The sequence below is a fragment of the Nomascus leucogenys genome, chromosome 18, assembly GCF_006542625.1.
Source record: "Nomascus leucogenys isolate Asia chromosome 18, Asia_NLE_v1, whole genome shotgun sequence".
In the NCBI taxonomy this organism is placed as follows: domain Eukaryota; kingdom Metazoa; phylum Chordata; class Mammalia; order Primates; family Hylobatidae; genus Nomascus; species Nomascus leucogenys.
Genome location: NC_044398.1, coordinates 29,340,408 through 29,354,300, shown reverse-complemented (window position 1 = coordinate 29,354,300; position 13,893 = coordinate 29,340,408).

The following is a 13,893-nucleotide window of genomic DNA, read 5'->3' as shown; positions in this document are numbered from 1 at the left end:
ATGGCGTGCAGGAACAGATAATAATTGAGCACTTAGTCAACCTGACATGCCCCAGCCCCTGCCTGACGTCCTTCTCCACATTTCCACAGTGCTTTGTAGGCACTTCTGTTTCAACACTAACCCATCTGCACCTTCACAAGTCAACGGTGGGTCTCCCCGACAAGGCTGGGACTTCACGAGGGTAAGGGCCAGGCCTACCTCTCCTGGGCATCAGAGCAAGGATGGTGCGTCCTCCGTGGGAACCATCCCCCACAGTCCACAGAGCCCTCTCACAGCCCTGGTCCCATCTGCCCGCTCACCCACTCTGTTCAGCAAGCGGCGATTGTGGAGAGGAGATGTGAAGGCAGGATGCCCACTGCCCAGGTGAGGCAATGAGGCCCTGAGAGTACATGAGGCCACATGGCTACAGAAGCATGGCAATTGGCCTCTCTTACTCCCTGCCCTGGGCAGGCTCCTTGTGGCCTGGCCAGCTCTGAGGGCCAAGGATTGGTGTCACCATACCAGGAAGTGATTCCAGGCCCAGCAGGAACCACGTGGCCCTGTGGGCCACCATCTCAGGGCGTTGCCTAAGTTTCCATCACTCGGGCTGGGCAGCATGTGGCAGGATGGTCAAGGAGCAGCAGCGTGTCTCCTGAGCCTCTTCCCTGCCCTCAGCCCAGCTCAGGTGAGTCACCAGCACCTGAGCATGAAGTCATCCTCGGGGCTCCCTCTCTCAGGAGGTGTGCAGTTCACATGGGAAGTGTGGGAGGGGGACCTTCAAGGCCTCCTTAATGGTATGATTAATGCTCATGGGGTGAAGGTGGCTCAAAGCACTCCTTGAGGTGACACTTTCCTCCAAAGCCTTGACACACACCTGGCTCCTCTTTGCACTTGCTCCTTCTGGTCTACTGTGGCAGCAGCAGAGGTGGGGGCTGATCTTCAGCAGGCAGCATAGGGCTTCTGGGGCCTCTCTGGCACCTGCATCCTTGTGCCTTTCCAGCTTCTTTCTTTATGAAGCCCCTGAGGGCTGATGAGATGGCCCACCTGGGGTTCCGCTTCCTGTCTCTGGCTCCTGGTAAAGGCCGGAGGGGAGGGCGCCCCCATTACCCACGTGGCCCCAGTGGCTGCTGGTGCTCTTCCTGCTTCCAACAGCGCCAAGCCCTAGGCCCTCCAGATAGAACCCTGGGACAGGAGGTCTTCCAGCCCCCTCCTGCTCCTGGAGTCAAGAGGTTCGCAGACGTGTTCTCGTTTGTCCATCTGCACGCTGCTGGGGGCAGGTGCCCTGCTCAGCTCAGAGGCCATGGCAAGGGAGAAGCTGCCTCCTTTCTGGACCCAGCGGAACTTCTCCTTGGCTTATAGTTCCAGACCCGCTCCTGCCTTTCCCCAGGGTGGGGTTGGGTGATAGTTTTTTGTTTTGTTTTGAGACAGTCTTGCTCTGTCTCCCAGGCTGGAGTGCAGTAGCACAATCATGGCTCACTGCAGCCTCAATGTCCTAGGCTCAAGCAGTCCTCCCAGTGCAGCCTCCTGAGTAGCTGGGACTACAGATCTGTGCCACCATGCCCAGTTTTTTTTTTTAATGTTTTGTAGAGATTGGGTCTCACTATATTGCCCAGGCTGGTCTTAAACTCTTGGGCTCAAGCCATCCTCCCACCTTAACCTCCCAAAGTGCTGGGATTACAGGTATGAGCCACCATGTCCAGTCTTGGGTGATGGTTTTGAAGTCTCAGAGACTTTGGGGCTAGGAGAAATTAGGCAAGCTGCCCAGCCTAGCACCAGAATGCTCTCCTCACAAACAGGAGGGATGTGTCCTCTGTCTAGTGGATGGAGGAGGGGTCCTCTTCACACCCCTGGGAAGCTCCCGACAGTTCCCTACCACAGCTTCCATCTCTTCCCACAATCCATCTCTTTCTCCCCTTCCCTGGGACACTCCACCATTGCCTGAAGCCGTGATGAAAGCCTGGGCCCTTCTGGGTCCTTGCACTATCACTGAGCCCAGGCTTCCTGTTTGGATGATCCTTGGGGTTCCCAGGAGAGGATGGAGAGGGTTTACCCCCATCCCTCCATTCCCCAAACTTGTGCTCTTGGCAAATGTCTGCAGATCCAGCACATCCTGCACTGCAGAGATGAATTCCCTCCAAGGTGGCGATTTGGGTTCTATTGTTGCACTGCGAGCTTGCCCAGAACAGCAGCTTTAAACCATGACAGTCATGGATTCTGCTCAGGGATCTAGAGTTTGACTGGACTCAGCTATGTTTCTTCCTTGAGGTGGCACACAGCCTTGGCCAGATGGTGGCTGGGCTGGGGTCATCTTGAAGGCTTCTTCACTCACAGGTCTGGGGCCCAGGCTTGAAAGACTCAGCTAGCAGGGCTCACTGAGCAGCTCTCACTTTGCATGTGGTCACTCCATGAGATCTTTCTACATGGCAGTTTCAGAGAGTGGGACCTCCCACATGGTGGATGAAGGTGACCAGATCTATAAGGAACATTCACATTCTCCATTTTACATCAACATGACCCTTTTCCTGGCAGTAACCCTGATTTTCTGTATTTACAGAGCTCCCACTCCTTCCTGCTCTGAATTGCGCTGCCAAGCATTGCTTCCATTAACCTGACAACAACAATGAAGAGCATCCTGTCCAAATCATGTCACCTTAATTCCTGGGTTTCTTCCTAGATGAAAGAGCTGGTGGGGAGACATCTCAGTTTGAAGACACACACACACAGACACCCACATACACAGACACACACACACACAGATACAGAAACACATAGACCCACAGAGAGACACACGTGCACAGACACACAAACACATGGACACACAAACACATGGACACACAGACACACACAGAAACACCACACAGATACAGAAACACAGACACACAGACACACACAGAAAACACAGACACACACATATACACACACACAGACACACAGACACACACATAGAGACACACACAGACATGCATAGAGACATACACACAGAGACACACACAGGGAGCCCTGCTGACACACACAGACACACACATAGACACAGACACACAGATACAGAAACACACAGACACACAGAGAGCACGCACAGACACACAAACACATGGACACACAGACACACAGAAACAGACACAGACACACAGAGAGACAGACACACAGACACACACAGAAAACACAGACACACACACATATATACACAGACACACACACGGTCACACAGACACACACATAGAGACACACACAGACACATGGAGACACAGACACACATACACAGACACACACAGAGAGAAGCAGACACACACAGAGATACATGCAGAGACACGGACAAAGAAACAGATACGCACAGACATACAAATACAAACACACACACAGACACATAAAGATACACCCACAGAGACTCACAGACACACACAGAGACACACACACCCACAGACCCACATACACACACAGATACACACACTCACAGACACACACCCACAGACCCACATACACACACAGACACACACACAGACACACACACGGAGACACACACAGACACACATACAGAGACACACACACACAGACACACACAGGGAGCCCTGCTGACACACACAGACACACATAGAGACACAGAACACATATAGAAACATACACACAGACACACAGATACGCACTCAGAGACACACACAGACACACACACACACGCACACACACACACACAGACTCACATGGTCTTCACCATGTCTGGCCGCCCTTCCTGTCTTCCTGGATCAATGTGCCCAGGTGACTGAGCCCTACTGTATAAGCCAGGGGTCTATATACTTTTTCTTAAAGGGCCAGATAGTTAATACTTTAGGTTTTGTGGACCAAGAGACAAAATTGAGGCTGTGATGTAGGTACTTATACAATCATTTAACATGTAATCACTTAAAAATATAAAATCTATTCTTAGATCGGGGCATAAGAACAGGAGCCTGGCTGGATTTGGACCCCAAAATTGTAGCTTGCTAATCCCTGGAATAAACTAAAGGGGCCCCGAGGCACATTCCAGCAGACCCTTTTCTCTTACCACTAGTGAAGAAAAGGTCTGTGCGGTGGGGGCAGTGTGTCTATGACCTCAGCTTGACCAACCAGATGCTCCCTGGCAGGAGGTGACACCTAGACAGGGGGGAAAAGGTGGAATTAGTTCATTCTTTCCTATATCAGTGCCAGATAAGGCCACCAGTTCCTGCTGACAAGCCTGTCTAGGGCAGGCTCCTGTCTGTTCTGAGCTTATTTTCCATTCTTCCCTCCACCTTTCCACGCACTTACATCCTACCAACAAATACCCTTTCTCCTTCCCTTAAGGTGATCAAAATAGGCTTCTGTTGCTGGCACCCAAACCTCCCTGACTGACAATTAACTGGTGGTCTCACTCTGTCCAGCCACAGTGGAATCTTCTGAGCATGCATTCTAAGGGGGCAGGGGCCCCCAAAATGCTCAGGATTCTGGGTCCCCATCACCATCATCCCTGGGATGGGTGATGTGGTTCCAGTCCCTCACCATACTTAGTTTGACCCTGGAGCCTCTGAGTCCCCAGGTGGACACCAGGCAACTCACGCCTCTCCTTGGAGTAGCATGGCCCGGCTGGGAGAAGGGCCAGTTGCCACTAGCCCTGTTGGTGTCCATATCTCTCTCATGGCCCTTTTGTGAATCCATCCTGCATCCATCAGTGCATCAAGTGCACCTTAGTCGTGGGTCAACCAAACAGTAAGGGGTTGCATTTGTCAGATGTTTCTCCAGAGGCTTAAGCAGTGCCTAGTAGAGAACCAAGTCAAATGTGGGTCTCTTTGAAAGGGGATTCACTGGCTCATGTAACTGAGGAAGACACAGGTGTGACTGGGATATGCTAGCACCAGGATGGAAACTGCTAGGGAAGGATTCTGATTGGTGCCTGCATCCGCAGACCAGTCACTGTGGACTGGAAGGCAGGGCTGCGTTGGCTACCAGGGGATTATATGGCAGAGACTGGCTGTGGTAGGTCGCAATTGTCTACCCTGCAATTTTCTTTCTGTTATTCGCGGCTCCTTGCAATGTGATGTTGTAGCTGTCCCTATCAAGAGGAGAAGTCTGTTTTCCCAGGCCTTGAATCTCGGCTCGTCTTGGGACTTGTTTTGACCAATGAAATGAGGCCGAAGTGATGCAGTACAATCCTGAGCCGACCATTTGAACAAGCCCAGGGAGCCTGATGGGTGATGAGAGACAGATGGCTTGGTTGCCGCGTCACTCCAGTTAACTGCAGGCCAGCTACCAAATATGCAAGTGAGGCCATTCTAAACTAGCTTGCCTGCTCGCCGCAGACACATGAGTGAGCCCAACTGAGATCATACGAGCCTGGCCCAGTCGACAGAACCTCTCACTCAACCCACAGTCTCAGAGGCAAAAATGAATGGTTGTTTTAGGCCATTAATAATAAATAGCTGTTTGTTCTGCGGCAAAACCTAACTGATACACTGTCTAAATATTTATTTGAATCCATGGGAGCTGATACAACTCTGCCTTCCAGTTCAAAATGACCAGGCCAGGGAATGGACACAGAACCCAGCTGGACCAAACAGAATCCTTCCTTAGGACTCTTGTCTCCTGTCTAGGCACATAGCTGGAGTGCCTTTCCCTGGATCTTTGCCTTCTCTCTAAAGACCCTCCCTGCTACCTTTGTAGTTAGGTGTAGCTAACTGAAATTGTAGGTCAATCACAGTCATGAGATTGAACTCTAGCCAATAATTGTGGGCCTGGCCCATAAACTTACTCTCTATGTGATACTCCTTTGGTTTTCCTCATCTGCCAGCTGAATGCAGAACCTTTTAAGGAGAGCAGAGCTACCAGATGAAAAGGGCCTGGGTTAGTGAATGACCACATAGAGGGCGTCCAATCAGGGGCACCCACATTGGGCTGTGACATGGGCATTGTCTTGAGCCACTGATAGTTCAGTGGTTATTACAGCAGCATGGCCTGTCTCACATATCAGAGAGGGGCAGTAAGAGGGGCAGAGTGATGCTCAAAAGGAAGCGAGTACGGTTCCCTGAAGAAGGGAGGGGTGATGGGCAGGCAAGATGTTAAATGTTCACTCCAGAAGGAAGTTGTGAGCCACCTCGAGTGTCAGGCTACAAAACCAAACCACAGAGAGTCTGGGGAGCTGCCAAAGATGGGGCCTGCCGTCTCCGTGATGTTACCAGCACTCTGGCTGAGCTGGTCTGTCTTGCCTCTCAGGGAAGACACTAGCTCCAGGGAAGACTATTAGGTCCTGGGTGGTAAGGGGAAGACACCGGGCCCTGGGTGACAAAGGGAAGATGCCAGGTCCTGGATAATAAGCAGTAGTAATAGGAAGAGAGGGTTCTCAAGACCACAAAGCTGAGACCCTGTTTCTGTTTGACATATATTTCCGTTGTTAACTGACATCCTTTTAGTTAAAAGCTAGAAAGCTTCTTTTGTTCTCATGACAAGGTTGACAGATGACTTAACTTTTGATATAAGCAAAGTAATAAAAAGAAAAAGGGAAATCATCAGCCTGGAGGGGAGGGAAAAAGTCAAAGGCAAAGACTGAGCCTAGTAACAGAGATCTGCTGAGAGCAGGGGAAGAGTTCAGAAGGCAGGTCAGGCCTTAGATCCAGCCAGGGCCACAGTGGCACCTGCAATCTTTGTGCCTCAGGTCAGATTCTTGACTGAGGCAGGGGTAACATGATTGGTCACTGGCCAGCTAGTCCTTCGCGACACGTGTCCCTCCTGGTCTAATGGGCTGAGGTCAAGGGGAGTTTGGTCGTGTGGGTCAAACATGTCTGCCCTTCTGCAGCGGCAGGTGGCAGTTTCCAGGGAAGGAGGATAAGGGTGCGCAGGCATTCCCAAAAGTCTAGAGTGGCATTCCAGGAGGAGGGGCAGACATTGGCAAAGATATGGGCGTGAGAACAGGGTAGTGTGTTATGGTGGCCAAAGACAGTATGTTCAGGGCTGGGGATGGTGGCAGATGGGTCCGGTCTTGGGATCTGCAGACCATGGGTACCTCTGCTTTGGGCAGAGACTGGTCTCTCCAGCTAATCTAGAGGTGTAGAACTTGGTGGTTAAGCTCCAGAGTCTCATGGGGCTGGGCTGCATTTCAGTCCTGCCACTTAAACCAGCATTTGGCCCTGGGTCAGAGGTCAGGGACTGGGGACCATTGAGGCAGATGCAGCTCACACCTGGACTTTATTTAGGCCATAGGTGTCTGTACACATTTTTGTTTGCTTATTTGCAACTTTTTTTTAAAAAATCCAACTTACAAGGGATGTGAAGGACCTCTGCAAGGAGAACTACAAACCACTGCTCAATGAAATAAAAGAGGATACAAACAAATGGAAGAACATTCCATGCTCATGGGTTGGAAGAATCAATATCGTGAAAATGGCCATACTGCCCAAGGTAATTTATAGATTCAATGCCATCCCCATCAAGCTACCAATGACTTTCTTCACAGAATTGGAAAAAACTACTTTAAAGTTCATATGGAACCAAAAAAGAGCCCGCATCGCCAAGTCAATCCTAAGCCAAAAGAACAAAGCTGGAGGCATCACGCTACCTGACTTTAAACTATACTACAAGGCTACAGTAACCAAAACAGCATGGTACTGGTACCACAACAGAGACATAGATCAATGCAACAGAACAGAGCCCTCAGAAATGATGCCGCATTGCTACAACAATCTGATCTTTGACAAACCTGACAAAAACAAGAAATGGGGAAAGGATTCCCTATTTAATAAATGGTGCTGGGAAAACTGGCTAGCCATATGTAGAAAGCTGAAACTGGATCCCTTCCTTACACCTTATACAAAAATTAATTCAAGGTGGATTAAAGACTTACATGTTAGACCTAAAATCATTAAAATCCTACAAGAAAACCTAGGCAATACCATTCAGGGCATAGGCGTGGGCAAGGACTTCATGTCTAAAACACCAAAAGCAATGGCAACAAAAGCCAAAATCGACAAATGGGATCTCATTAAACTAAAGAGCTTCTGCACAGCAAAAGAAACTATCATCAGAGTGAACAGGCAACCTACAGAATGGGAGAAAATTTTTGCAACCTACTCATCTGACAAAGGGCTAATATCCAGAATCTACAATGAACTCAAACAAATTTACAAGAAAAAAACAAACAACCCCATCAAAAAGTGGGCAGAGGACATGAACAAACACTTCTCAAAAGAAGACATCTATGCAGCCAGAAAACACATGAAGAAATGCTCATCATCACTGGCCATCAGAGAAATGCAAATCAAAACCACAGTGAGATACCATCTCACACCAGTTAGAATGGCCATCATTAAAAAAATCAGGAAACAACAGGTGCTGGAGAGGATGTGGAGAAATAGGAACACTTTTACACTGTTGGTGGGACTGTAAACTAGTTCAACCATTGTGGAAGTCAGTGTGGCGATTCCTCAGGGATCTAGAACTAGAAATGCCATTTGACCCAGCCATCCCATTACTGGGTATATACCCAAAGGACTATAAATCATGCTGCTATAAAGACACATGCACACATATGTTTATTGCGGCACTATTCACAATAGCAAAGAGTTGGAACCAACCCAAATGTCCAACAACGATAGACTGGATTAAGAAAATGTGGCACATATACACCATGGAATACTATGCAGCCATAAAAAATGATGAGTTCGTGTCCTTTGTAGGGACATGGATGAAACTGGAAAACATCATTCTCAGTAAACTATCGCAAGGACAAAAAACCAAACACCGCATGTTCTCTCTCATAGGTGGGAATTGAACAATGAGAACTCATGGACACAGGAAGGGGAACATCACACTCCGGGGACTGTTGTGGGGTGGGGGGAGGGGGGAGGGACAGCATTAGGAGATACACCTAATGCTAAATGACGAGTTAATGGGTGCAGGAAATCAACATGGCACATGGATACATATGTAACAAACCTGCACATTGTGCACATGTACCCTAAAACCCTAAAGTACAATAATAAAAAAAAAAAAACAAAAAAAAAACCTGCATTTCTAGATTCTCTTGGAAAATCAGAAGGTCTAGCAACAGCTGGGTCTGCATTCTCACCTGGCAACAAACACCCAGAGAAGCAGATGCGCCTTGGTCACAATCAGTGCTCTCTAGTTGTCACACTCTCTGCTTCTCTCAGCTACCTGCCCATACTTGTGCCCTTGCATTATTAGCACACAGCAGCAGCTTTTGGTTCTGTTTTGTTGAGCAGAGAAATACTTTTCTGCGGCCAGGTGAAGTTGATTTATTCACTAAAGGTACTGCTATCCAGAAACAATCTGTAAGAGTGAGAGAAGCAGAGTAAGGAGGGGGAAGAGATGAACAATGAGAGGGGCTTGGGGAAAGGCTACCCTTGGCTGGATCATGGAGCAAAGACTTTGGAGCATAAGCCAGATCCTTAAGGCAAGAGGGCAGGCACTTTGTACTCTAGATTAGCCATTTTTTTGTGGGCCACATCCAGAGGGTGGAACTTCCCAGGTGAGACAGCTCTGGTCACCTCTGGGGCAATTCTTCAGAGAAAGGGGGCTGTGGGCTGTAAGCTGTGAAGAGCCAACACTCATGGCAGCCAGGGGAGGGGTGCATTGCCCCACAGAAGGGATTTGGGCAGGGTGCCACAGCGTCTACTACAGCCCATCCCTTGCACTGTTCAGATCCAGTCACTTCTCACATTAAGTTCATTTCATCTGCCTATTGTTGGGAATGGGGGGTCATTGATTTAGGATGTATAGGACAACCTGAAGGATAGCACCCCATATCCTTCACACTGATGAGGTATTGCCTCCCAGTTGGTACCTCAGCTGTGTCTTTAAGAGGCAACTCTATCCTCTATAGACTGGCAGATTCTAGATGGTGCGAAATGTGTAAGGACCAGTGGATCTCACAGTCGTGTGCCCACTGCCATGCAGCACTCATGGTGACTCAGCTCTCTTAGTCTGCAGTGATGTCAACTGAGGGCCCATGTCAGTGAATCAGACTCTTGGTGAGCCATAGTGTCAATGGCCTAAGGCTCCATTGGAAGGAGAAGTGAATTCATACCTAGAATACACATCCATCCTGTCTGGGCAAATCACTGTCCTTCCCATGAGGGAAGGGGTCCTACATAATCAACTTGTCACCAAGTGGCTAGTTGGTCTCATCCTGGAATATTATTGTATCAGGGGCTCAGCTTGGGTCTCTGTTGATGACAGGTTGGGCATTCAGCAGTGACAGTAGCTAGATCAGCCTTGGGCAGAGGAAGCCAAGGCTGTTAGGGTTATGTATAACTTCGTCATTGTCACCATGGCACTCTGTTCATGAGCCCATATGGTGCAAGGACTGGTTGGAGGATGACGAGTGAGGACAGAGACTGGCCGAGTCACCCTGCTCACTTGGTTGTTTGGTGTTGCTTCTGCAATGGATGCTCTTTGGTGTGTATTGAAATGTGATACGTTATCTTTGTACTTTTTACCACTCTCAGAGATCCACAGGCATCTTTCCCAGTCCTTTTTGTCTCTGATAGTCCAGTCTTGTTTTTCCCAGGCCCCTGACCAATAAAGAGCTAAGCCATTCACCACTGCCCATGAGTACGAGTATATCCTTATTTCAGGTCTCTTCTCTTGCCATGAGATGACCAGGTGCTTTGGCAAAATCTCTGCCTATTGGAGGGATTTTCTCTCACCACTATCTTTCAGGGCCACCCTTGGGTGGCACTGTAGTGCAGGCTCAGTCCATTTTTGGCTTATACCCACAGGCCAAGTCAACCCATCTGTGACCCAAACTCAAGAATTTCCCTTCTCTGTCAGCTAGTCATAATAAACATTTTTTGAGAGAGGCATTGGTGTGACAGTCCTCATCCCAAGTCTTGATGCCTCCTTCCCTACCAGGGGCCTGACTTGGGTATAGGAGACCTCCCTTGATGGAGAATTCAGCCTTTACTCAAGTTCTGCTGCTTTTCCAATTAGTCCTCTGCCTGATTGTCACTGCATCTGCCCTCTGGCTGCAGAAGGTAAGCGCTTTCCAATGCTTCCTGCCAAGAGGTTTCCTCTGATGCGCACACTCTAAATTGTCAATTAAGATATCTGTAACTGTAATTTCCTTTCTTCAATGCATTGGTGACATTTAGCAATAGCCACATTTAGCAAGTCCATAGTCTTAATAGTTATTCTTTGCCCATATCTGTCAGATGCCAGATACATTGCTGCGGCTGTGTAGCTCCTTCACCTGTGTCCCATCCCCATTCACCACAGGTGCACACTGCTACCCAATTCCTGTCACTAGTGGTGGGTCCTCATTGTCATCTGGTCAGTGGTACCTCTCCAGCATCCTAACCTCAGAGCCTGTCTCCCAGACCCACTCCCAGCACCCACTGTCTTCCATCTGGATAGGAGCAGAGCCTAGGACAGGCATGCAGGTTCCATGATTTATTGAGGGAGTGATCTTGGGAGAAGCCTATGAGGGAGGCAGGCAGAACAAGGAAGGGGAGAGAGTGGAGTTAGCATGTGGCCTCAGGTGAAATCTAGCCCTGACCTGACCCACAGGGAGGATTTGAGAGCACTGATCATGCCCCAGCAAAGAGGTCTTTTATTACTTGTGTCAGTCAATTTTGGCTGTGGGCTGCCTGGTAGGGGTGCATGTGTGGGGATAGGGAGCAGGTAACCTGTCAGGCATGGAGGTTTCTGTGTGCTGAGGGAAATTCTCTGATAAAGGGGCACGTTCTAGGCTGTTGGCAGCCAACACCCATAGCAGTGGCAGGATGGGTGGGCCAGTCGGTGAAGAAGATCCTGATGAAGCACCACAAGTACCTAGTTACCATAGGAACCTGTGGAGAAGACAAGGAAGGCACAACCAGAGGGATGTCAGGAGAACTAAACAGATGAAAGAGGAAATTGTCATGGATTCAAGTGTCTTCCTCTCTTTTCTGTTGCTCTAACAGAATACTAGAGACTGAGTAATTTATAAAGAAAAGCGGTTTATTTAGCTCATGCTTCTGGAGGCTGGGAAGTTCAAGATTGGGTGGCTGCATCTGCAAAGGGCCTCATGGTGCATCGTAGCATGGCAGAAGGCATCATGTGGCGAGGAGGGCAACAGCGTGCCAAGTTGGCTTTTATAACAGACCTACTCCCATGATAACCCATGAATCCACCAACTCATTAATCCATCAATCCATTCATGAAGGCAGAGCCCTTATGACCCAAGGGCCTGCCTCTTAGTACTGTTACACCGGGGATTAAGTTTCACCATGAGTTGTGGGGGGGGGACAAGCATTCAAACCATAGCACCAAGAGAAGAGAGCTTCAAGGAAGAAACGGCAACTGTCGAGTGCAGCTGTGAGGTCCAGTCTCAGAAAGCAGTGTGGATCAGCAACCAAGTGGTCATCGGTGAGCTTGCAGGAGAAGTGTCAGAGAACTGGTGGGGCATGAACCAGGCATATGAAGGGTGACAGAGAAAAAGAGTGAGCACTGGCAGCTTTGTGGCTGAGAAGCCTGCGTGGGAAGGAGCAGAGACTGGCCATCAAGGGGTGGAGCCCAGACCAAGCTGAACCTCGCGATGCCAGAGCCTGGGCCACTAAACCTGGGGAGGCGGGAGGCAGAGGTATGGGGAGGATTAGCGGGCTGATAGAATGAGACTCCTTGTAGAAGAGAAGGGGGTGATGGTGTCAGGGGCTGGGGGAGGGGTGGCCCCAACTGGGGAAGGGACACCACATCCTCTGGGCCTGGGTGGAAAAAGATATGGCCAGGGTGGATGGAGATAGGTTTGTGGGTAGTAGCAGGGACAGTGGGGAGCTGGGTGAGGGTAGGGTAGCCTGCTTAGAGTGAGGTGGGCGTGGTTAGCAGGAGGCTGGAGCAGAGGACAAGGGAAATGGGGGGCCATTAAACATTGGGTGCCCTTAGCACTCAGTGAGGCTGGAGACCCCAATGTGTCCTGGCATCAACCGGTGGGGCTGAGTGACTTTCCCCAATAGCACCCCATGGCCTTACATGAAGACAGTCAGTGGATTCAGGGTGGAGACTTTTTGCAGTGGGCTAGAGGAAGAAGAGACGTAAGATGATCCACAGTGTGTGGCCCCACATGCTGGAAGGCTGAGCTCTGAACTGTCCCAAGCCAGGCCCCGGGCTGGGCTTTTTAGGTGGATGTTTCTGGTCCCAGGGTTAGGCTCACAGAAGGAAGTCACCCATCTGGGGAGGAGTTAGCTGAGATGGGGCCTGCCAGTCTCCATGCAGCCTTGTGGGGCAGCCACAGGCCTGTATCCCAGGTTCAGAGTCTCCAGCTGAAATGCCAGGAAGGTTTGCTTATTATCATGAAGTTAGGGGAGCACACTGCCCTTCCTCCCTCTCCCTGCTCCCCTGCCCACTTCCTGCCTTTAAGTTAATGGCATTCAAACTTTTTGTTTTCAACCACAACCCACAAATAATAACATCATGACTCAGCAGACACACACACACACACACACACACACACACACACACACACGCAACAAAAGTTTCTTGATACAATGCTACCCTTTACTTTGTAGGGCACACTCCTGATATTTTCTACTGTATTCTCATTTGTTTTATTAAAGTGCTGGTCCAGCTCCACCACACTACTTACTCTAAGGCACAGAGAGCTGGGCATGTCTCCTTCGGGAAGCTCTCCCTCAAGCTAACTAACCACCCTCCTCTTGGAGGGGTGTCTGTTCAGAGAAAGAGTCAGCCTGTCCTGGCGATGATGGCAGAAGGTGGCCGGTGGGTGTTCCATTATTTAATGTAAATCTTTTCTCCGCCTCACCTTCCACCTCCCTCCAAAAGGAGAAACTCCAGCCACTTTGGAGAGGCCCCAGGAGCAGGGGGCTTCTAGGCACCAAGTCCCCTACAGGCAGCACCCTGCAGCCTCCCCCACACCGCTGTCAGATGCATGTTCCTAAAACTTCAATCGGAGACACATGAAGT